At 52.3% G+C, this 23,781-nt stretch overlaps 1 protein-coding gene across 5 annotated transcripts in view; it reads right to left on the bottom strand.

Annotated features, from left to right (window-relative positions):
* Positions 1-23,781, bottom strand: part of Pan (transcription factor pangolin) — a 229,668-nt gene that overhangs the window by 114,979 nt on the left and 90,908 nt on the right. Inside the window, exon 1 of one of the 5 annotated variants that reach the window (XM_077685795.1) lies at positions 956-976. The exons of the other annotated variants lie outside the window; for them this stretch is intronic. The gene's annotated coding sequence lies outside the window, so the exon portion shown is untranslated. Of the gene's footprint in view, positions 1-955; positions 977-23,781 lie in introns of those variants that run through there. 5 annotated transcript variants of the gene reach the window in all.

Here is a 23,781-nt window from a genome sequence, read left to right on the forward strand (position 1 = left end):
CACATAAGGAAACATAAATGATAAAAAGTGAGGGTTGCCACCTCCGGCGAAAATGGTTGCTGGTACACGATATGCCTCTATTGATTGACGCCGCTTATAACAAACAATTGCAACCAATCAATGGCCCGCCTGTTCACACTTGCTACTGGAGCGACCAAAAGCGACGTGATTTCTGTCGCCTTTTTTATTTTGATAACAGCGCTAGGACAGGACACAGAGAAGGCGACACGAGACTGGGCGCTGTCTCGTGTCGCCTTCTCTGTGTCCTGCCCTAGCGCTGTTATCAAACTAAGTATGTACCAACAAGCCCGAATTAACAGTTTTTCATTTCTGTCGCCCTTGAGCGCAAGTGCGTACGGACCAACAGACAGCTTCAGGCAGTGTTTTGCTTGGCGCCAGGCAGACGGCACCTCGTAGGACAAAAAGTATCCCTTTTAGCCAGCAAAGGGCAGGGCCACAGTGGCGACACATACATTACGTGGAAATGACAAGCACGACACCGCTTCCAGCATTGAATAAAATGTGAACAAGAGCACAGTATATCACCTTGTAATCACATGCTATATCATTGCTTCGGCATTACCGATCGTGAGAAGGCCACGTGGTCAACGACCAAAAGCAAAACAAAGGCACAAGAAAGCGCAAAAAAAAAACGATTCCTTAAGGCGCAAAACCAAAAACAGCGCAAGGAGGCCAAGGCGTCTTTGCGCTGCTTTCGCTTTCTTTTCAATTGTTGTTCATCCAGAGCACCGACGTTCCAGTACCCGAAGTGGTACTCATTGCTCGGGTATCCCCGAAGGTTTCGGAGCACCAGCACTTGACGCCAATTTCAAGCAGAGAGCGGCTGCCCGTTGATGGACTTTAGAAACGGCACACCCAACCAAAGCTGCCCTTCCGACGTCTGTGACTGCCTTAACATAAACACCCCCAACAAAACGCACATACGCCACCTTACCTGTCTGACGAATTGCGCGAATCACGATCAACTATCGACGAAGGTTAGCAGAAGGGAAGAACTCACCTGCAGACAGAAAAGAAAAAAAAAGAATCAGAATTAATTTCTCTTTCTAAGCAATGGGTACAAACGCAGGCTCATACGGTGACCCGTGTATTCACACACAGGCAAGCGCACGCACACTGTTCTCAATCCACTCGTCAGTAAAGCGAGCAGCTGACAACACGCCAATGTCCCTCTTGAGGAACCACTCCTCATCACGTGCTCTTAGCAATCAATCCCACAAAAGGCACGAGTCGTGCACGGGACCTTCTCGTCACGCTTTTTCCCTGACGTTACGAAGGAGAGGACCCGCCCACGCCTTTTTTTTTTTTTTTCGTGGGCGGGTCCTCTTTGATCGTGTTTCGCATCCTAAACTTCTTTTGAAATTAAAACCCATTTTACAAAACGATTCATTACTTTCTTGGTTAGAAGCATATCTCTCATACCGGGGACAAGGCGTTTCGTAAATTCCAAATCTGCAGTAGTTCAATCTGGAGTCCCTCAAAAATCCGTGTTAGGGCCTCTTTTGTTTCCACTTTTCATTAACGATATCGCTTGCAACATAACAATAAAAGTTAAGTTATTTGCCGATGATTGTGTGCTATATACCATGAAATCGAATCTGCTAACGATCAATAAACTTTAAACATGTCACTGAACAATATACAGGAATGGTGCCTGAAGTGGCAAATGACTATTAATCTAAAAAAAACCCCTTAATGACTATAGCCCGTAAAAAACATCCAGTAAATTTTCGATATCATGTCGGTAATTGTTTTTTAGACGTAGAGTCCAGTTACAAATATTAAGGTGTCGTTTTCACTTCTGATTTACGGTGGAGCGAGCATATGACGTACACATTACAAATAAGGCAATGAAAAAGCCGGCTATTTGAGGCGAACACTAGGAAATTCAACGAAGGAAGTGAAGTTACTAGCCTGCACAACTTACATTAGACCCGTACTAGAATATGCCGCACCTGTATGGGACCCGTATACGCGAACGAACATTGACAAACTAGAAAGAGTACAGAGAAAAGCCGTCAGATTTATTTTTAATTCTTATAGCTCGCGCATATCCCCATCGAGTCTCCTTCAGGCCGCAAACTAAAAGAAATTAGAAACGCGACGTCACCGCGACAGGCTAAAGTTATTCTATTTAATATACAATGATAAACTTGGCATAGACCAAGCTAACTACCTCACAATGACCGATCGCCGCCCGACGCGTTCATATCACACGAAAAAAGTTTAGATTTTTTTCTTGTCGCACAAACGTATTTCTTCTTTCCTCAAACAGTCGCTAGTTGGAATTCCCTACCCCCGGTCGAATGCCCTAATGTGGAAATATTCATGAAAAACTTCTCAATTTAAGTTGCTGTCTCATTGTACTTGTTTAAGTTCTTCCTTAAGGGTATATTTTATACCCCTGAGTGCTAATCGCTGCATCTGATTTTCATGTTCTTTGTGACGTAGTGATTTGTTGTCAGTAAACTGCGCGTTTCAAAACAGTTGTGAACGTATCGTGTTCTCTTTTATGTGAACAGTGTTGCCGTTTTTTTCCCTTCAGCGATGTGTAAATGTTTGCCTCCGAATACGTTTCTTGTTTTTTTTTTATTATTTATTCTTTGTGTGGCAATTTTAGTCATAGTGTCATGGGTTTCTAATTGCAAATGGTTGTAATCTTCCCAATGTTCTGCAACGGCGCATTAAAGTGTCATGCGCGTAAAACTCTGTGCAGGTATGGCTTTCTCTGTTGTGTCTTCTTTTGCTTTCTTTTTTTTTTTTTTTTTGGCCAACGTGCGGCAGTGGCCGTGGTGGTAGATAAGCAGGGAAATGCAACCTCATCTTGCTCAATCTCTACGTCCAACCGAGAAACGGGTGAAGAGGTGGCCATAGTTCTTGCAGTTACGGGCACGCAGGCTACTACCATCACCTCGGACTCCAAGGCCGCCCTGCGCAACTATGCGCGCGGTAGGATCTCCACCACAGCCGCCAAAATCCTTACGAACAGCGCGACCCCAGTTTCAAGGCACATCCGCCTGGTATGGACGCCAGCTCACTCGTCTCTCCCGGGGAACGAGATGACACATGAAGCAGCCACACGAACCAGGCTGACTTCGAATCCGACAACGTGCCGTCTGTGACGGGGGGGTGGGGTGTGTGTGTGTGTGTGTGGGGGGGGGGGGGGGGGGGGTGGAGAGACTGGCAACTTACCGAGAGATTACTCAACACTATAGGCTGAGCCGACTGAAATTTCCTGCTGCCCACACTGCGCTAAACAAATGGCAAACAGTTGCTTGGCGCAGGTTGCAATCAAATTCGTTCCCTCACCCCGCCCTGTGTCACCGCAGCTATCCGGATAGGTACACGGACAGAAGATGCAAGTGGTGCAACATTGCAGCAGCCACACTATAACATTTGGTCTGGCAATGCCCCAATAAACCACGGGCCTTTGAACAAGTAATACATATAAGAAGTAGTGAGCAGTGGGAGGCCGCACTGCTCAGCTCTCTTCCCGAGATACAAGCTGCTGTCATCCAACTGGCAGAGGGCGCCGCCAGGGACCACGGGTTCCTGACCGTCGTCTGATGGGACGAAGAACCGGACATTTCCGCACGGTGCATTCGTCTTAAAAGGGGTGACAATAAAGACTGCTCTCTCTCTCTCTCTCTCTCTCTCTCTCTCTCTCTCTCTCTCTCTCTCTCTCTCTCTCTCTCTCTCTCTCTCTCTCTCTCTCTCTCTCTCTCTCTCTCTCTCTCTCTCTCTCTCTCTCTCTGACAAATATTGTCAATGTGTTTCGTGTTATTTTTTCTATGTTGTATTTATATGTATCCTTGTGAATGTAAACTTGTATTCCCACTCCTGCCTAAGGCCTGGCACTCAGGCTGGCAGTATTGATGCAAAAAATAAATAAATAAATAAATAAATAAATAAATAAATAAATAATACACTTTTCGTACGTGTTACGTTGTAGCGCGAGGCGTTGGAAAACGAGTGTTCCGGTGTTTTAGCACCGTGACCACACGAGAATACGACGATATGAGACGCTGACAGCCCGAGCCCCTACCCTCCTCGCCCGACGAACGCCCACCAGCCGAGGGACTTGGGGACGTCGGTGCCCGAAGGATGGCGTTGGGGGATGCAGAGCGGTGAGTGGTCGTGTGGAAGAAGCGGGAACGGGCGGAGAGACTCGGACTTCGGACACCTGAGGGACTGGTGGTGGTGTGTGACCCGGAGGGGTGGCGGGTTTTCGCCAAGATGTGAGTAAAGAGTTCCTTCACTCGACCGCAGTGTGCCTCATTCCTTGGCACGCTGTAGAGAGCAGGTCCACAGTGTGTAAGCTCTGGAAGAGGACGATTCTTACGGGGTTTCCCCTGGCCTCCTCCTTATGCATCTGGATTCACCCCTGGTGTAATGTTCGGTGTTCATATTTGTGTTCAGATTCACACTCGGTGTTCAGAGTTGTGTATCAGTCACTGTCTCGTCAGGAGTGTTATCGCACTACCGCTCCTAATGAAACACAGTGGCGGACCGGGACACACATGAACAGGGTGACATGTCACCCTTTAAAGGAGGGATGACTGCGCGCAAGTAGAACGTACGCACCATCACCATCATCCCAACTCGCCCGGGAGCAGGTCCTTCTCCCCGGGAAAGGAGGAGGTCAGCGTGGTGGACCAGGTGCTAATACTTCTTGGAAAGAATACAGCGCACTCAGACGTAAGAAACCCTTCCTGCCAAGCGCGCTGTACCCCTTTTGTAAAGGAGCTGAGACCGCCAGCCAGCTCGTCAAAAGGGCAAGTTCGGACAAAGGCGGATACCCAACATCCCTTGAAAAGTGCTCAAATAGTCATCCCAGCTTTACACTTTCTCACGCTATCCTCCACCCCACTCTTCTCAACGGGAAGGACTGAATGGTCACCGATCGATTGGCGCTGACAAAAAGCAGGGGCTGCTCTGGCTGTTCCAACAAGTACGACACAGCCCTTATCTCTGTTGTCAGCTCAGCTCTTTACGGCGCCAGCTGTCGATAAGAAGGCCCGAAGTATTGCTCCCCAGCGCAAACGCTATCAGAGGCCGGAGGTAAGGTAACAGCAGCGGGGGCTGTGTCGGGCTCGTCGGAACAGCCTAGTGGGAGGACGTTTGACTGACAATAAGAAATTTCCCCTCATGCCTGTTCGCACTTGCAGAGCGGCGGCAAATTTTCGCGCCGGATGGTCACCACCTCGAACGTAGTCATCGGGCCAGAAAGAGCCGCGCCTTGTGCCACTGTCGGCCCAGCTGAGCGGTCACGCGCCGATCGCCCAGCTGTCCGCCATTGTAGAACGCGGAATATTCAGACACCGTGGGTGCTCACCTCGGGAGAGTAACGAGCCATTTTAAAGCAGACACAGTTAGCATGCAGCAGGATTTCACCTTAGCAATATCGGGGGCGCATGTAGCTGCCAAAAGTCGGTTCCAAGCGCCCACTGAGCTGCCCCTGATGACTTCCACTTTTCGAGAGTCTCGTAGAAGGCTTTATTCAACGCGAGTGCGAACAGAAAGCAACGTTTCGATCATAAGTCTGCAAGAGAACTGCGCAGCAGAATTCGATGACCCGAAATTCCGGAAACGAAGCGAATGCTCGGGTGCCGCCATGCGTACGGCGCTGCCTGTTCGGGCATTGCGGCTGACGACTTCGTGCGGCCACTGGCTTCCAGCAGCAGTCGTGCCTGCTTCCCCAAGCGCTGAGGGCTTTGAGCCCCGGCGCTGGCGCGAACACGCAACGCCGGGGCTCAAAGCGTCGCTCGTGGCGCGCGACAGCTGCGGCTCAAAGACGGGCGCACGTGCACGCAGTACGCAAAGCGCGGCGCGTGACCGGCGCGCAGCGCGGCTGCAGCCCCGGGTTGCTGCGCGGCCGAGGCGCCGCCGGCTAGGACCCGACGGGCTGGCTGAGAACGTGCTGCGAACAGAAGCGCCGAGCGGCTATAAATACCCGACACGCCAAGGCGAAGAAGCACGCTCGCGCAAGAGCGCCGTCAACTTCTCCTCCGACATTCCGAGAAGGTCCACTGTATGCGCGGTTCTGCCGCTCATCTGACCCACGGCCCGCAACCGGAGTGCCTTCTTTTTCCCTTCCTTCTTTCTACCTATGCATACAAAAGAACAAAAAAAAAACGCCGAGTTTAAAACGCGCGGGCTGTTAAAAGCTACGGCAACTGGGCTCGCGCATGGTTTCTCGTCGCCACCGAGTGTTGCTTCGGAGCTCAGAAGCACGCGCCCTCGGATTCTCTAAACCTGGTCCCTGAAGCGCTGAGATTATTTCACTTGCGAAGCATATTGGTTTTAAAGCATAATTGCGCACTTGGCGACTTCCGAGCAAGGTTAACCACACCTTCGTTCATTCCAAAGGAACTTTGGACACGTTTACAGTTTTTAACTACTGTGGACACTAGAATGTGCAAAAAAATGATGCGAAAGTTTCGTTATGTATGGCTGTCCGTTTTCACAACTTCATTAGTCGCGGCACGGTTTCGCAGTCACTTTTCTGGCTGCAACTGATTTCAGCTCATCGGTTTCAGTACGGAACATACGAGTGCGAAAATCAGTGGCTAGAGTGCAAGGAGGCCGACCCTCTTGCGAGGGCTACACAGCAGACAGCCCGAACATTCGTACGCCCTTTCGGCTTATTGTCAAGGTGCAGACAAACACCGTATAAACTCAAAAGAAGATCGATGCCTACGCCACACCTCAGCCTCAGCGCCGAAGAAGCGAGAAATCTTAGAAAAATGCAGACCAACACCTACTTACATAAGTCCATACTCTCACTCATGTTTCCAGCAAAGTATAATGAAGACTGCAAACAATGTCACCATAAAGCCGATTCATTCCATACAGTTTGTAACTGCCCAATTATTTGGAACGAAAATAGCTACAAAACCACTAGAGTCCTGGGAGGAAGCCCTGTTGAGCTCGGTCCTTGCATAGCAGCTTGCGCTGCTTAGCAAGGCCATGGCTGGCCAAATAGCTTGGCCCTCCTATCTTATCTAAATTTTCTCCCAGCACTTCCCGCCATCCCCTCCTTTACGTCCCCTTCCCCAACCCCCCACGGGCCTGATAAGGTGTCGGCACCCCACGCCAGACAGTTTCGGGCCCTTTTCCCCCCTCAAAACCTATTAGCTTAGCCAGAGTCCTTCAATGCTGAAGGACTCTGGCTTAGCTTAGCCCTGGAAAGTGGTTCCCACCCTTATTCTCTCCCCCTTTCCCCTCCCTCTTTTATCAAAAAAAGATTACTACTACTACTACTACTACTACTACTACTAAGGTATTCAACGCTGTCAGGAATACCACGGAGTTATGTTCCAAGGTAATGCCAGTGATCGCACAACCACAAGTGACTTTTCTTTAATGGAAGCTACAAACATTTAAAACGCAAATACGAAAGCGCGCGCCCTCACTGGCTCAGTTTTCTTAAGGCAGGCCGCGTTTCGTGTCAAGCCGCGTATAGAAATACTCTGCGCGATTGCACAGAAGAACAATTATTCGAGGCAGCGTGGACAAATGGGGCTCTCTCCAGCCCCTGGGCACAGCCGAAAAAAGATGCCGGGTACCAAGCGCGTGCGTGTGAATACAGGACACACCGGCGCAAAAACCTGTGAAATAAACATTGCGTCACCGCGCCCTACAACAACAGAACCTGCCTTCAAACGGCACATTTTCCATGATTTCAAGGGCCAAAGCTTTCAAAACATAACCTATTGGGCTAACCACCTTACTTAAAGGGGCCATGCAAACAAAACACAAGTTTGGTTCATTCTAAAGATTGCCTTGTTAGCATCATACTGACACAACTTAACTTCGCCCAAATGAGCTATGTAATTAGGAAAAGAGGGAATGGCCATGCGACCCACTCGCTCAATTCCCGCCAGAGAACCTATGACGCAATATGCCCAGCTGTGCGATTGGCTGAGGCCGGCAAAAGCAAACGCAAATTAGGCAGGGCTTATAAGCTTGCCGAAGGAGGTATTTGCGCTTAAATGTAATGCATATTCATCTTACAGCAGTAAGAATGGTGGGGTAAACAATGCAAGTTACGAAAATACACGTAAACATAGAAGTACTGATTCACACTGCTGTTGGTACTGTGCGCACTGCTTTTTTTTTTTAGCTGCACAGCAGCCCGCTGCTTTGGAGTTGTCTTACACGACACTGGTCCATTGGCGTAAGCGACGTTGTCTTGTGACCCTGTTTGTCGAGCGTAGCCCATGTTTCGCGAAACAATTACTTTCTACCGCAACAAAAACAAGCCAGGAGCAAATACGGTCAAAAACACAGCAACGGCGGACAACAGTACGGGGCTGACTATGGTAGCGCCATCTGGGAGGACTGACGGTAAGCAAGGCTGCACAGCCTAATGACGCACTGGAAGTTCGTTTGAATACCCGTCCTCATAACATCAAAGCAGAATAAAAATTTTAACCTAGATTGATTAATTTCTCAGTAAATACGGCATCGCTTGCTGCCGGACGGCATCGTTTTCTGCCGGATAAAAACCCGAAATCTTTCGAATAAAACAATCTTGTATGCTGTCCCACGGCCCTTTTAAGGAGAAAGAAATCGAAAAACGCCGTCGGGACGACTGCGATTACAGCGAGAACTCAAAAGAGTAAGTTGAAACTTTGAGGCACGCCGTAGTAGAGGGCTAGAGATTAATTTGGGACCTCTTGGGACGACAAGAACACAGCCTCCGCAGCCGGGAGTCGAACCTGTGGCCTCGTGTGTAGCAGCATGGACTCATTTGAACCCTGTACCACCACGGCAGGTAAATGACCGGTCACTTTGATCCTTCGACAAGACAAGGTGGTGTGCGCAACCTTTCCTTCCCTTCAGGCGGCATCCACGTCCATATACATGTGCGCGTACACCGCGTAGCTCAAGACGATAACGGCGCCAATTCACAAGAGATGAGGAATAAAGCGACAGCAGCTGGAATCGTTGACTTCCCGAGGTGGCTTGAGACGCGTCAACGAAAGCGAATCGGGAGCTTGCAAGCCCGACCGGGGCACGCACCGCTCGGCGCCAGGAAAGCGCGCCCGATCCGGAGCACAGGAAGCGGCCGGCAGCAGCAGCGGTGACCAATTCCCGGAGGAGGCGCCATAAACAACTCAGCGCACGCGCGGACTTGAATCCGTAGAGTCGTAAATCTACAGAGGGCGGACGAGTGCGCGGGTGTCCGCGAACAAAGGAGGCTGCATCCCGCAGTAGTGCACGCCGCGAACTGCCAGGGCGGACGGACGGCTTTGCAGACTTCTCAAAGCCACGAGGCAGGTGGAGGGTGCCCCTTTTGGACGCAATGTTTCCGGGGGCGCTTTGAGGGAACGAGCAGGCTTGAGATCGCGAAAGCAAGTGTTTTCTGCCTCCCGAAGAAGACACGAAGCCAGGGACAACCACACTGACCGTGCCCACACGAAGGGACGCATCTCCATAACGCTGTCAATGCCACCAAACCAAGTTCTGCATTAGGCCAGATCAGAATGCCCGCGTTAGGCTTTCAAAATCTGGGAGGTTCCCATTTGAACCCATTCCCATTTCATCCTTCCCGCTTGTTCCCTCCCGCTTCAATCCGGCGCAAAACGACCTTCCCTTTTCGCCCTTTCCCATTTCGCCTGTTCCCATTTGAACCTTTTCGTTTGTTCCCTGCCGCTTCAACCCGGTACAAAACGCCCTTCCCGTTCCGTATTTTCCCATTTAGCCCCTTCCCGGAATAACGCACTCAGTTTCGACTCGGGTGACTCGGACCGAGGCGTGCGGTTTTTGAAATTAAAGTTGCGTCCGACTGTATTTTAACCTCATATTTTGAGTTACGTCCGACGTAACCGAAAGTAAAAAATTACTTGCGTCCGCCGTAACCTGGAAATTATATTGAAGTTACGCCAAACGTATTTTACCGTAAACAAACGTTACGGCTGGCGGAGCCAAAGTATGCAGACGCCCTATTAACCTACAACCTTTTTGCAATGGTCCATTTTACGATACGCGGCGCCAATTAAAAAACAACACGTAGGTTGCTGCGTTACGCCCGACCCGGTACAGCGTTGGTGAATTACAGCTGAAACCGCACCCTTCCGCCTGCGTTGGTCGAACGGTCTGGAACGTGTTGCTCGCATGCGTACTGGTTCCAGTTCCTACGGTTGCGAATACGAATGCACATGCACTTATATGCAACACACACACACAAAAAAAAGAAAGTGCGAGAATTAACAGAATCCTTTCTGTGCTCGTAGTGCCAGCTTGTAGTGTCCGTACCTCTTGCCGAAAATGAAGTTTGGTGTGTTAACAAATGCAACTATTAATTTGTTAGGGGTAGTACAGCGCTACTGTTTTATTTCTACGCAGGCAAAATATCTCGCGAGATATCATTACCAAATCTAGCTAGCTAACTCCAAAAAAACATATTTTACGAAAGCGGTAACTATTATGGACCAAGCCAGTGGTACGATCCATTTTAATGTGTGGCTAACGGTCACTTTATATGCAAATGCCTGTAAAAGAATAACCATTGAAGTCTAAAGCTGGAATTTTTGCTTGGAGGAAATGGTTCGCACACATTTTTCATACAAGCGTTAAGAACACCCCAAGTATTCTCTTGCGTGTACTTTTTACGTATAATAATAGGCGGGCCCGCAGTACGTGGAAAAGCAAAAGCAAACATTTAATCCATCTATAATAGTGAGTTTTAGCATATCGTTACCGTGTCTGCGTCACCATTTACCGGGTTACCCATGGCTGGAGTTTCCGTTTGCCACTGAAAACGGTAGGACACTTCAGAACACCGTCTGCGGTTTGCGTAACCCGGCCGCCACGGCGCAAGTAACGACATTTGATGAATTAGTCTCAAAACAAACCACGGATATTTTTGTTGCTCATATCTATTTGCTTTCGTTTAAAGTAGCTTGAATATTTCACTTTTCGGTGAAGCGTTCACAATAATTGTAGTTGTTTTGAGAATACTGTAGCCATCACCTGCAGAACTTTAAAAAGAAAACATGTTGGTGGCGCCATCTATGGAGTAGAGTTAGAGTCGAGGTAAAATAGAATTTACCCTTGCGCTAAGTATTTAGGCAAGAAATGAGTAAAATATGTTGTAGTAATTACTCAGTAACCTACACTACCTTGCCCAGCAGAATTCTGGAGGCTCAAAGTGCACTGCGAGCTCAGAAAGTTATCTGAAATATTTGCGGCGGGCGTTTTGGGAGCGGGCTGAAACGGGAAGGGTGTTTTGGGAACGGGTTGGAACAGAAAGCGGTCAAACGGGAAGGGCGTTTTGGGAACGGGCGCACACGGGACGGGCCAAACGGGAAGGGCGTTTCGGGAATGGGTTCAAGCGGGACGGGTACAAACGGGAATGGGTTGTTTCGGGCTACAAACCAAAACCTGGAGCAGAGGGCGACAGATGGGGGGAGATTACAACATATGCAAAGCTTTATAGCCAGGCAGGAGTTGAAAGGAGCCGCCAACGGTATCGGTGAGCGACACGTGGGTGCGGCACGGGCACTAGGAACAGACACAGTGAACCGATTCCCAACTAGTGTGAGCGGGAGCATTAAGCCACAGCGGTAAGGTACGAACGAGACATGCTACAAGCGGCTATGCAAGCGGCGCACAGAGGCCACACGCGTTTCACTTTCCTCCAATGATGCCGCCGCCAGTCACACGTTCCAGCTGCCGCCATATCCCGCCAGCTCAACCAGCTTTCGTTTTTCTTGCAAAATTCGAGGAGCCGTGCAAGAAAAACCCACGAGGCGAAGAAAACCGAACGCGCAAGGCACGCGACCGCGTGGAGTACGAAAAAAGAAAGACGATGGTGGACGCAACGACAAGGACGGCGCACAGTTTTTACACTCATCCCCGTACGATACACACCCTGGCTGCAAGAAGAAGACGCTGTTGCGAGCAGCGAGAAGCAAGACAGCGGCGAACAGGTTCCTAGCAGCGAGCACTGCTCTCTGGCGCGCACCCACGGACGCCCTGCGGCCAGCGAGCCGCGGCGCTCGGCTCCCGGCATGGCGGCGGCGCGCTGACGGACGACCCGGAACGGCGTGCGGCGGCGGCGGCAGCAGCCCCGTGCGCGGGGCCCACGGCCCCCCGAGAGTCTCAAACAGGTTCTCATGGCCCCCTCACCTCCCCCCTCCCGAGGAGCAGCAACACGTTGTTAGGAGCCTGTCCCGATCCGGCCTGCCAGCTCAAACATTTGCAATTCGCGACGCCAGCGCTGCGCGCGAGGCGCCAGACGAAACCGCCCCAGCAAAGCCCTTCGGGGCAGCCAGTCCCCCCTCTCCTCTGCCCCCGCTCCCGCATTCTTCGCGCTCGGTACCTACCTCCGCAGCCCGAACCAAGGCTCGCGCACGTCTTCGCGGCGTCAGAGCCCGGGGGGAAGCGAAGACCTCGACCTCTGCGCAAGTGCGAGAACCGCTAGCACGTGCGCCGGTCAGAGAGGCCTTCACGCAACACCACGGCTTGCTGTGCTTGAATCGCTGCTAGTAGTCGGAAACGAACTCACACAAGCTGTAACCGAAACACCGGATTACGCAACGGTCTTCGTCCCTTTCACGTGAACTGTGGGTGCGCCTAGAGACAGCAAGCGCACGACACACTCAAGCATCTGCGCCGGATCGACAGGATTAGTAAGTGCCCCGACGCTCTCCAACGCACGCCGGCGGGTAAGCACGTAAATTTCCAATAAATTTACGCTCTAGGCCAGCCGCAAGAAGAAAATAAAGGAACAAGCAAACGCCGAGAGGGCCCTCCCTGGCAGCCCTCGGCGGTTCGTAAATGCTAGCGTGAAACGCAGCCGTGCTGTGCTGGACTCTGCCTGCCTCTTGGCAGCCGCCCTGGCGACGCAGTGCCTCCGCACCAGCTGCAAGGCGGAGGCGAAGTTCGATCCGAAAGGGTCGCCGTGCGCCGCTTGTAAACGTACGGCGAGCAGCCACTTGACACTGCCTCCGGCCACAAAGGGCTGGGGCGATAAAACCGCCGCCACCGACAGGTGCCGCGGGGAGGCGCGTGAGCCAGAAGGGGCCTCGACGACTGCCGCGCGCAGAAACTCGGTCGGACGGCAGACTCCGTAAATCAGGAATCATGGACCTCTGGAGAGATGCCAGGGGCAACTTCTCACGCCGCCCCTGTCAGCGTCCGGAGTGCCGCTGCTGGCGGGGGCCGTCTGCCAAAGGGCTCTCCGAAAGGCGATGTGCGAGCGTGGCTCGAGGATGGACACAGTGCCGACCGAGATTGGCAATATTGTTGCCATGCGAACGGTCGCAGATCCAGTAGATCTGACTGATACGCCCTGCACATTTCTAAACAACGCAGACTCCCGCCAAGACACGGGTAAACTGTGGGCTGCGGTGAATAGGATTTCACAATCTTTTCCCGCCGCACAAGATACTACAATCAACGACCTGGGAGAAGCGTACCGTGCAGGCGCCAGAGCAGCACGCTGGGCACGCGACGTTAAGAGACGCTTTCTGTGCTCAAGTTCAGATGATGACCCGCGTACGTACATGCTGCGGTTGCGTCCGACCGTTTCGTTCCGCACCCCACGCTGGTTCGTCCGCAGATTAGACCCTCCCGCTCGAACCCACCATGGGCGGCAGGCCGGCTAGGCCTAGGCAGGAAGGCGGCCAAGAAGGCTGCAGCTGCAACCTGTCCCAGCTGCGGCGCTGGATGCCGCGACAGCCGCCCACGCGGGATGAGAAATGGCTGCAAAGGAGGAGGGCTGGGCCAGGGTGCGCAAAGCGGAACGACGACCCTGCCGCCGCCGCCGATGACAAAATGCCTTCGCGCGTCGGCCGCGCGCCTCCGACGACGCCGTCCAGGGAGCCCTCGTAAATCCAAAGCAGCGAGGACAAACAAAGGACGCCAACGAGGCAGCGGCGCCCGGAGGAAGGAAGGAGGGTGCATCGCCTCTTCCACCGCGGCGGCAAATAGGTCCATCGCGGTTCTCGGATGCGCGCCCCCGTCGAGACGGTTCCCCGATCAGCGCCGTCCGTCCCGACCGGATCCCGGAGGAGGTCACCGGTCTCCCGCGCTGCCACGAAACGCGGCCCGCAGCTGCTGGACGCCGCGGGCCCGTACATCACGCCGCCCGCCTAGTTAACCCGCTGCCGCCGTCGGGAACGATTTCATTCGCCGCCAACACTTTATGGCTCGGGGTTGGCACACGGCCGCCGATCTTGCCCTTAGCTAATGAGTGCCCCCTGTTCCACGTGCACGCTGCCGGTCGGAGCGACGTTTCCACATTACCGCCGCCTTTTCAGTGCTGCGAGGAACTTGATTGTTCCCCGGAATGATTACCCTCGGAAACGTCACGTCGCACGTCAAGTGGCTGCGACTAAGCGTGTGGGCACAGACTGGCAACTCGCATCCAGGGATTTCACGCGGCAGTGCTCAACGTTCACCTCATTGCCGGCACCAAAAATAGACAGCTGTTGCTTGCGAAACAAGCAGAGGAACGCGCAGGAAGCTGTTGATACCTCTTGACCGCTTTCATTCGGCGCTGACCAAGGAATACGGGGCGGTTTCGATTAGTTCGCTTCATGAGCTGACCGCCTCCCCCCACCACGTGCGCGGAAGTGTGCACAATGGGCCTCTCGTCTGTGCGTCCCTTACTACCTCGCTAAGAAGAAAGCCCCGTTTTCACAAAGAGCGCAGCTAAACAACACGAAATATTTTGCTTTCCGCTAAGAGAGCGGGGGTCGGTTTGGGGTACAGAGGGGGGGGGGGGACGGAAAGGTGAGACGATATTGAAGTCTGTGTGAAAAGCGCACAAAGTACGAAGAAGAGATGCCACCAACACAAACGTGGACTTCCAGTGAACGTCTCTCATTCGTATTAATGTGGGCTGTTCTAGACAGCAGTAACGACGATTGATTTTTTTTTTTTGTGGGGGTAGGGGGGGGGCTACCAACCGCCTACGCGTCGACAGTTTCCGTCGACTTAAGACGATTACGACAAAGTTTTGTGTTTGGCGACAAAGCGAGCGAACCGCAACGTGAACTGCCGAAAACGCGATATAAAGAGCAGCACTGTAAAGCAACAAAACGCAACCGCAGAGTATGTGGGCAAATTATTCAAACGCATTCAACCCTTGCACAACTAATCAATAAGTCGGGGACACCTTGATAGTCTAGTGAGTGTGTAGAAAAGAAAGCAGTACTTGGCTGCTATCCAAAGCTAGCTGGGCAAACAAGAAGCGCAGTGCGGAGAGACTGCAGGACGTGGTCAGTCGCGGCCTGCACCCTCAAGGCGAGCTAAGAAAACGCAATGCGCGGGGCGCCGCGCGGAAGAGCGGCCGCACGAGAGCAGCGGCCCATATCATACGCCCCCTTAAAGCGTGCGCGACCAGTTAGTTTAGGGTGCAAACCAAACTTGGCCGGCGCACGTAAAGAAGGCCGCCCCAGCGAAGTGAATCGGCGGCGCCCAACCTGGACGGGTGAAGATTGCCCACTGCTCTTCGCGCACACGGCCAACGAGGGGGGCGGCGCACGGGCGCCCAAGCGCGACGCGATTCCTCTCACGGCCATGCACGGCTGCCGGCAGACGCGCGTGCGCCGTACGACCGCTCCGTTTCGCGCCGCGGAAACGGCCGCACCAGCTCTTACCTGGCTGGACGCCGCGGTGCAAAGCAGCCCCCAACACTCTGGGGACACAACTACGAATGACGAAGGCGCGTGCTCCGCGGAAAGACGAAAGGCACGACACCCGGCTGCGCTAGCACACACAGTCCTGGAGTGTGCACACGATCGTAGCGTTCGCCGCCGGCCGAGGGTTCTGCGACACAACCACACGCCCACAGGCCCTATACGTATGGCTGTGCTGCAAACCAAATGCAATACGTCGATTAGCATTGACTACTAGGACGCGCAGATAGGACAACGGCAACAAATCCGCAGGGCTAACGGAATTTGTTTGCTGCGGAAGATTCTACTTGCCAGGTAACGAGATGTGTGCAAATGCGGACGTCCAAACGGGTGCTCGCGGCACAGCCTAGGCACCCACCGTACTTCATGGTGAAATGCCAGCTAACTGTGAGCGGCGACTGAGCCCTAGTAGTGCCAAGTGTAGAGGACATCTCCCACGTCGGGACGTGGAGCCCCAACTCTCCGCCGCTACGCGGGCCTTCTGGTCAGCCCAGAGTTGATCTTGGAAGTTCGCTGCTCCTGAGAGTACTGGTCACCAAGGCGAATTCACGCGCCATGTAAGCTGTCGTCCCCGCCGCGTTTCGTGACTTCCTCCTTTCGCCGCTATTCGGTAAATTTGTTCCCCCCCCCCCCCACCCTCAATGCACGAGATGCGTCACCTATAACCAAGTTACTTTTACGCTGCTCTACAGAACCTCTATAGAATCTTTGATTGATTGATTGTAGGGTTTAACGCGCCGACGCAACGCCGGCGATGAGGCGCGCCGTAGTGGAGGGCTCCGGATTAATTTTGACCACCTGGGGATCTTTAACGTGCGCCGAAATCTCGCACACACGGGCGTTTTTGCTTTTCGCCTCCATCAGAAAAGCGGCCGCCGCGGCCGGGAATCGAACCCGCGACCTCGTGCTCAGCAGCGCAACGCCTTTGCCACTGAGCCACCGCGGCGGGTCTACAGAATCTTTACTCGACGCCCGCCAGTCACGTGATTGCTGGCAACATGACCCGGAAAAACCGGGGGGGGGGGGGGGGGTGAAGGGAGGCCCATTCGATTGATTGTAGGGTTTCAACGCGCCGACGCAGCGCAGGCGATGAGGCGCGCCGTAGTGGAGGGCTCCGGATTAATTTTGACCACCTGGGGATCTTTAACGTGCGCCGAAATCTCGTACACACGGACGTTTCTGCACGTTTTTTTCTTTTCGCCTCCATCAGAAAAGCGGCCGCCGCGGCCGGGAAACGAACGGGAGGCCCATTCGTCACATGGCGTATTGTAACAAGCCGTTAGGTCACACGAAAGTTTTTCGTGTCGCAAAAACAAATTTGGATGCTTTTTTTTACATTAAGGTAGAGTTAAAAGAGGTAGATTGAGGCGTGGTTTGCTGTCGTCGCTCATACTGAGACGGCATGTACCTGGGATACATTACTGGTCTTTTTACCTCTCACATTCTGTGACGGCATGTATGGTTTCTGCCTAGATGATGGTCGATTAATAGCTGCTACTGCAGTCTTTTCAATGTCAACACCTCTAATAAATTGCAACGAAATGGAGCATGATTACACTACAATTTTGCATCAAAATCAAGCGTAAAATCATCCACCAAAAGCACCTCTTTTTCATACCACGCAGACACGTTTCATGCTGAATAAACTCGGAAGTCAGTCCACTCTGCTATAGCAAGGCGATTTTAGGCTCAAATCACATGAGCGCCTCTGATCACTTCGACAGAAATTGTTCATCAGTGCTTGATCGTCAGCCGAAAGGAACAAAAAAGTAGCTTAGGCTTCAACCGCGTCATGCTAGTTTAGTTGCCAACTCTTATGTGCGTAAACTGTGAAGTGCCACAGCATATTTCCCATCTTTGTGCGGGATTCAAGCATACGCAGACCGGTAGTGACATAGGGAATAAAAATGGGGACGCCTTCTGGAACCTTTTCTTTGTGATGGCTTCTGCTACCTTCCCTTACTTGCTTTCCACTGCCGCCAACACAACAAGATGTTACTTATCGACGAACAAATGCTCCCATGTTACGATCCGGCCTATGACGAAACTCCAGATGACGAACGGGAACTATCCCGTGTCGCGGAGCAATCACTTCGTTGCGCTATGTACCAGGAACATACTCACGACCACAAAGTAGAGTAGAACAATGCCAGCATGTAGCGTACGGCTCCAGGCCTTAACACCGCACCACCATTATCGGTAAAAATCTAATGTTCAATCCAGTTCCGTCTAGACCGTCCTTTTCTCTTTTCCGATGGCTTTCCGTTTGAAGCGGTCCCTTCTTTTCTTTCCGTGTACCCAGGTGGGTGACCACGTTGCTTCCGACATCTTGCAAGTCATTATTCAAACACAGGAGACAGCGCATGTAGCCATTCAAGTAAACGCGGGCTGATGCAACCGTTAGCCAAGATTTTCTGCTGTGGACGTGAAGCATGTCCAGTCCGTCTCGTCATAATATTCCCTCGTAGGTTTGGGAGCATTACCAACATAGACATCTCGGACCTGAGAAGTTTGGGGCTTTCTCAGAGTTGATTCCTTGAAAGGTAGAGATCCGCACTTTTGTATTGAGCAGGCGATGCCATCCGTATCCGTGGGGCTTGCATTCCCAATGTCTTGTCTTTGGTTCTGTAATGCTGCGGGGGGACGACTTGTCATCTTTGTGGCACCACTTTCTGTGGTGTTCTCTGCAATCTCTCTTCCGTGTATATCCTGCAGAACCTGTGTAGAGTGTACTTTTGATATGCCGTTGAGAAATGCCTGAGTGCGCAGCACGCAAGCCACGACTTTCGGTGTTTGCAGAACAGGACACGGTTTGCAGACAGGGCCCTGCAGCGCCCATCCCAGCGAGATCTTCTCATTATTGTCCAAAGTTGGTCCGATCCTACGAGCAGGCTGATACCTTGGTCCTTAAGTTCTTGAGGAACGGCACGTTCGTCAGCAAGTCTGCAGCAGAACTTCTGTAGATGCTTCACAAAATCACTGTTCATCTCCGTATTTGCGACGTTTGGGCAAATCGTCGGTACTGCAACTGCGTGGACTACATGCTCTACGTCGTCCAACTGATTGCGCAGTCTAACCTCAACGGTTCTTCTTCCCACTTGAGAAGTGACTGACGATGCAAGCATATTGACGGCGAGACTTGTCTCTGCCACGACTTTTAGTCGCAATTTCGCCACGTGGTCTTAATGAGCGTTCGCTGGCTTCCGCCATCCAAAATGCCTCGTACGTAACTTGCGCCGTTAGGGCCGATGACCCATGACCTGAATGTGTAGAGGTTAACTCCTTTGTTGCTGGCAGCTAGTGAGGGCAGTAGATGCCGACTTGGTGGCCTGCGTCTGCACCGCGAAATTAGAGGCGGGGTCAGTACGCTTTTCGTCTTTCTTCACTTTGTATGCATAGTGTGGATCGCACATGGCAGTCGCGTGTCTCCCCTTGCACATACTGCACGATATATTTCGCCGGCATTCCTTTGATCGACGGCCCACCATCGACCATCTATAGCATCGGTTCTGCTTTGCAAGCCGCTTCTTTTTTGTCTTCGATTGTCAACGAAGCCTTGCATGCCTGGGTGCTGTGCTTTGCCGATTTGCAAAAGAAGCACTCGTTACCTTTAGGCATCGATGCTTGAGAGACGGGCAGAACCGATGTTGACTGGCCGTTACGTTGGAGGGGATCACTTGAATCGGTCGAAGTTTCCACTGGAACGCATCTTTCTGTGGCCACGAGCTCGATCTCTGTGTACCACAAAAGCAGCTTCAGTTGGTGCCATGTTGAATTTTTTCCCCATAAGAAGAAGAGGCCGTTGTTGCGAGGTAGGCCAGACTGCGGACCGGTGACGATGAAAGGACGTTTATTCCGGGCTACATCCTAACGAAGGAGGCCCCAGGCCTTTTGTCGTTCGGACGAGCGTTCTGTAGAAGCCGTTCTCTGCCGCTGCCCAAAGACGACCGCCCTGGCCCCGCGGTTCCGAGAAGCCGACCTTCGCTCTCCTCTGAAGCCGCGACCCGCTGTCCCCCCGATTCCGCCGGAGCGCACACGTGTTTCTGTTTCACGACCGGCCACCCAGCCGGCGGTCTAAACACTCTCTTCTGTTCGGCCTTGGGGAGGGCTCCCTCCCAAAGTCCCGCACGCAACACCGTGGAGAGAATTTTCTCCTGGCGACGGAAGTGTCGATGAAAAGCTACGACGATCTCTCCCGGCAAGGCCTCAATGAGATGTCCTATAACATCGCCGAGAAGCTGCTCGTTAGGACGTCCTGAACGTTGAGGCAGCGGACACTCCGCTGGGCGCAGTCCTAAAGCCTGCGCAGCTTTGTATTCGATGGAGACGCCACGTCCTGTAGCTCGCGGAGGATTCTAAAATGCCGCTGTATAATACGGCTCTTATCGCCGAAGCTGTCCTTGAGCAGCTGGATTGAACTCTCGTAGCACGCCTCCGTTTCTGGCAGTCCGGCAATGGCCGCTGCTGCTTCACCTACCAGGTAGTTTCGAAGGTAGTGAAACTTATACGTGGTAGTGAGAGTCTGGTTCGTATAGACTGAGCCGTTGAACTGCTTCAAGAACGACGTCCATTGACACACGTGCTCATGGAAAGGCTTGATGGTCAGCGTTGGGAGACGAGGTCCGCAGATCTGGGACGGAGTCGTCGTTGGGGCAAGTAGCGTATTAACCGTAGCCGAGGGGGCAGCTTGCGCCGTGCTGCCGATGCTGAGGTTCTCGAGCCGGCACTGAAGACAAGTCAGAGCTTCTAGCGTCTGGCCGCTGTAGTGCGCTGCTGACTCGTATTCGCGTTTAAGGTCCTCGGCAGGAATGGAGTCCTCGACCGGGGCGTCGAGCTTGCGAAGCTCCTCGCGGCTGGCTACGAGCTTGTCCATTACCTTCCTGGTCGCTGTTCTGTCATCGGAGGCGCTCTCGGATGAGCGTCGTCGCCTCGGTCACGATTTTTGTAACTTGGGCCCGCCTGGCAGAGCGTCAGTTCCACGCGCAGTTTTCCTGGGTGCGGTTCCGAGGAAGACGAAGTTGCTCCAGTGACCGTTTCCAGAAAAAAAAAAAAAAAAAAAAAAAAAACTCGTCGTCACCGTCTCTCGTTGTCCACGTCGTTGGGAGCCGCTCGTTACCCTTGAGTTTCGGCATCGAATGTCGCGGAGCGACCACATCGTTGCGATTGCGTTGCCAGAGACCGGAGCCGTGAGACCCCAGATCGAACCCTTTTAATGGTGATGAATGACTAATTTACAATGATGATGATAGTCGTGCGCTATGTGTCAGGAGCTATGTCTTTCACTTCTACGCAATTCCCAACATCCCCAAAAAAAGTACGCCACTTGAGGCAAGGAGGACAACGCCAAAGAGGTATGGCACAAACGTCCACGCCTGCTGAACCATGAGCATTCCGCCACTAAATTGGCTGTCAAAATTTTGGCCGGTCATCGGAACGCGCGACGCTTTTTGGTGAGGAGCAACGCACATCATCATCGTGGGAAGTGCGGCAGCCCGTGGCGGCCGCGCTTCGGGTCGAGGCCCACGTTAAACACGTCTGGGTGGTCGACACATTTACCTCGCAGCGCACTAAAATTCCACAAAAGGGGCGAATCAGAGCTCATGTTGTTTACAAGAAAACATATCGCCTTTTCAGGCAACGATGTTGAAACGATTTCGCAGGGCACCCCACGCCGGGATAGAGATGCGTTAGGCCGGGAAGTGAACTCTGAAAAGCCAGTATTCGCGCAACTGGTATTAGGGGTGAGTTCGTTCTTGGAATTTCCAGGACTGCGGGAGCAGCACTGTTGAGTGATTTGTAGCGACAGGGTTGTCCCACGGCTTCTAGACACGTGCACAGTCACTAAATCCTTCACTGGATTGAAAGAAGGATGATCAAGAAAGACAGCTCGAGCTGCCGGGGTCACAGTATCCGTCGCGCCCGAAGTGAAACCATTAAGTTTCTTCCGCAAGCGTCGCAAGCGCATTCTGTCGAGCTGGAAAGCGAAAGCCCCCGCAGAAAGCCGAGCCACTCCGAGAGAGAGCTGCTGCCTCGAAGAAAGCCACGGGGCTTGGAACAAGCAATGTGCTACGACCATCTCCATCCAGTCGGGCCCCGGCGCGAGCCCCGAACACCGCTCATGACAGCGCATAAAAAGTGAAGGGCCTGAGGAGAGGGCAAAGAAGAGAAAAACCAATATTTGGCTGCGCGAAAGCAGGAAGGAGGCGGCGTGCAAATTCAACAAGTCCTGGGAAAGACGCCCAAGCACCACTCGGAGAATACTTCAGCGGCCCCCGCTCCGTCGTCCAACAGAAAGACCCCCGCGGCCTCGTCGCACAGTTGCGGGCAGGGCACGCAGCCCTGCCAATTCACTCAGGTGCAGTTATCTTGGGGGGGCCAAAGCCTAGCTCACGTCATGCTGTCAGCACGTCTAACACACGCCGCTCACCCGTTACACGCGCGGCTCACTGATGAGCCGATGCCAGAGTAATGAGCGCCGTGTACGCCGAACATCGGTCTCGTAGAACGAGAACTGTACAATCGGCTGCAACATATGACAACAGCTAACACAACCAAGCAGCAGTCTCCAACGACACTGAAACGGCATATCGAAAGATCGCATGATCCACAGCTTGGGTTCAGCGTCTGTGCAGTGGCATTTTTTGTCCGGAGATTTGCGGCCCGAAGGCGCCTCGTGGTGCCATACCTCCAAACCAGCTGAAGGTAAAAGCGACCGCCGTAGTTGACAATGTTCACAGTCACACGGTGCACCAATGACTAAGTGAAAATTATTCCCGACCGGTGGCTAGCCAAAGATAATGCAGTTGTACCAACACAAAAATTAGATATTCCGAGATGTTCATATTCTGAAGGAGCGAATAACCAAAGATAATGCAGGTGTACCAACACAAAAATGAGATATTCCAAGAAATTAATGTTCTGAAGGAGAGAAAACTCGAAACCACGTCACTATAAACGAGGTAGACAAGAAAACGTACAATTAATTACTGCTCTACGTGGGTGCTGCTTCGCGCTGCCTGAGAAGACGGCCTGCTGGTAGACAACAGCTTTGACGCGGCGCGCTTGCTGTCCAAAGAGTCCGCATTCAAACTACGCCTCGGAACCGTGCTGCGAACGCCTGTGGTTCTTACGAACCGACCATCTGTTCAACCCGCTGGCAGCTTCGCTATCCTGGAATCGAACCATTTTTACGGATATCTGCACTACGGATTAAAAGTACTCATGCCTGGTTGGGCGTATCGGCCGGGAGAGAGAATTTTTTTTCTCCACGCGGGTATGCTTTGGCGCACTTGTTTTTCGGTAGCACTATTCCATTTGTCTATTCCACAGCCGAACTCTCAGGCTAATTGTACGAATTAGCCTGAATTTTGTACTGACTGTTGTGCGAATACGCCGAATGTTGTGCGAATACGCCGAAGCGTATTCGCACAAACAGTTTACCCAGCGATCAACAAGAAACTTTCATTGGCAACCGTTTTAACATTCCTATAGAAAGTGACGGCTTTAGGGAAACAAAGCGCGGGAGCTCGATATGTAACAGTAGGCCTTCCCGCGTTCTCTTACAGCTATTTCGCCGCTACCGTAATCATACCCCTACCAGCAAAACATTTCGAGTGCGCAAGCTCACCTTCATAGAATACCGCTATTTACGCATATGGCGGTAACAGCTGCGCTCGTCCGTGAAATTAAATGGAACTAATGAACGTATATACCCGCGTCGCCGGATTCCAGTGGCGCGAGCGGACACCGTTGTTTCAGTACAAAACATTTAGGCTGGAAGCACACACCGACCCTTTGATGTAACACTTTTCGTATCGTTCACTTCGACAATGCAAATACAGTACACTCCGGTTAAGACAAACTCTACGGTTAAGACGAATACCATTTTCGCTCTCATGTAACGTGCACAATGCAAAAGACCTCCGCTTCAAGACAAATTTCTGATAAAACGAACACATTTCCAAGCTCCCTGCAAGATCGCCGTGCATTGTTTTCAGGCAAGGGGTCGCTAAGCTTACCCTGCGCCAAACGAAAATGTTTCTGCGTCACCAATTTGATTGCAGTTAATTGTTTGCATTAAATTGGTTTTGCTTCATAGTCATAG

The sequence above is a fragment of the Haemaphysalis longicornis genome, unplaced genomic scaffold (genome assembly GCF_048455015.1).
Source record: "Haemaphysalis longicornis isolate Haplotype H1 unplaced genomic scaffold, Haemaphysalis longicornis Haplotype H1 scaffold_1, whole genome shotgun sequence".
NCBI classification, from domain to species: domain Eukaryota; kingdom Metazoa; phylum Arthropoda; class Arachnida; order Ixodida; family Ixodidae; genus Haemaphysalis; species Haemaphysalis longicornis.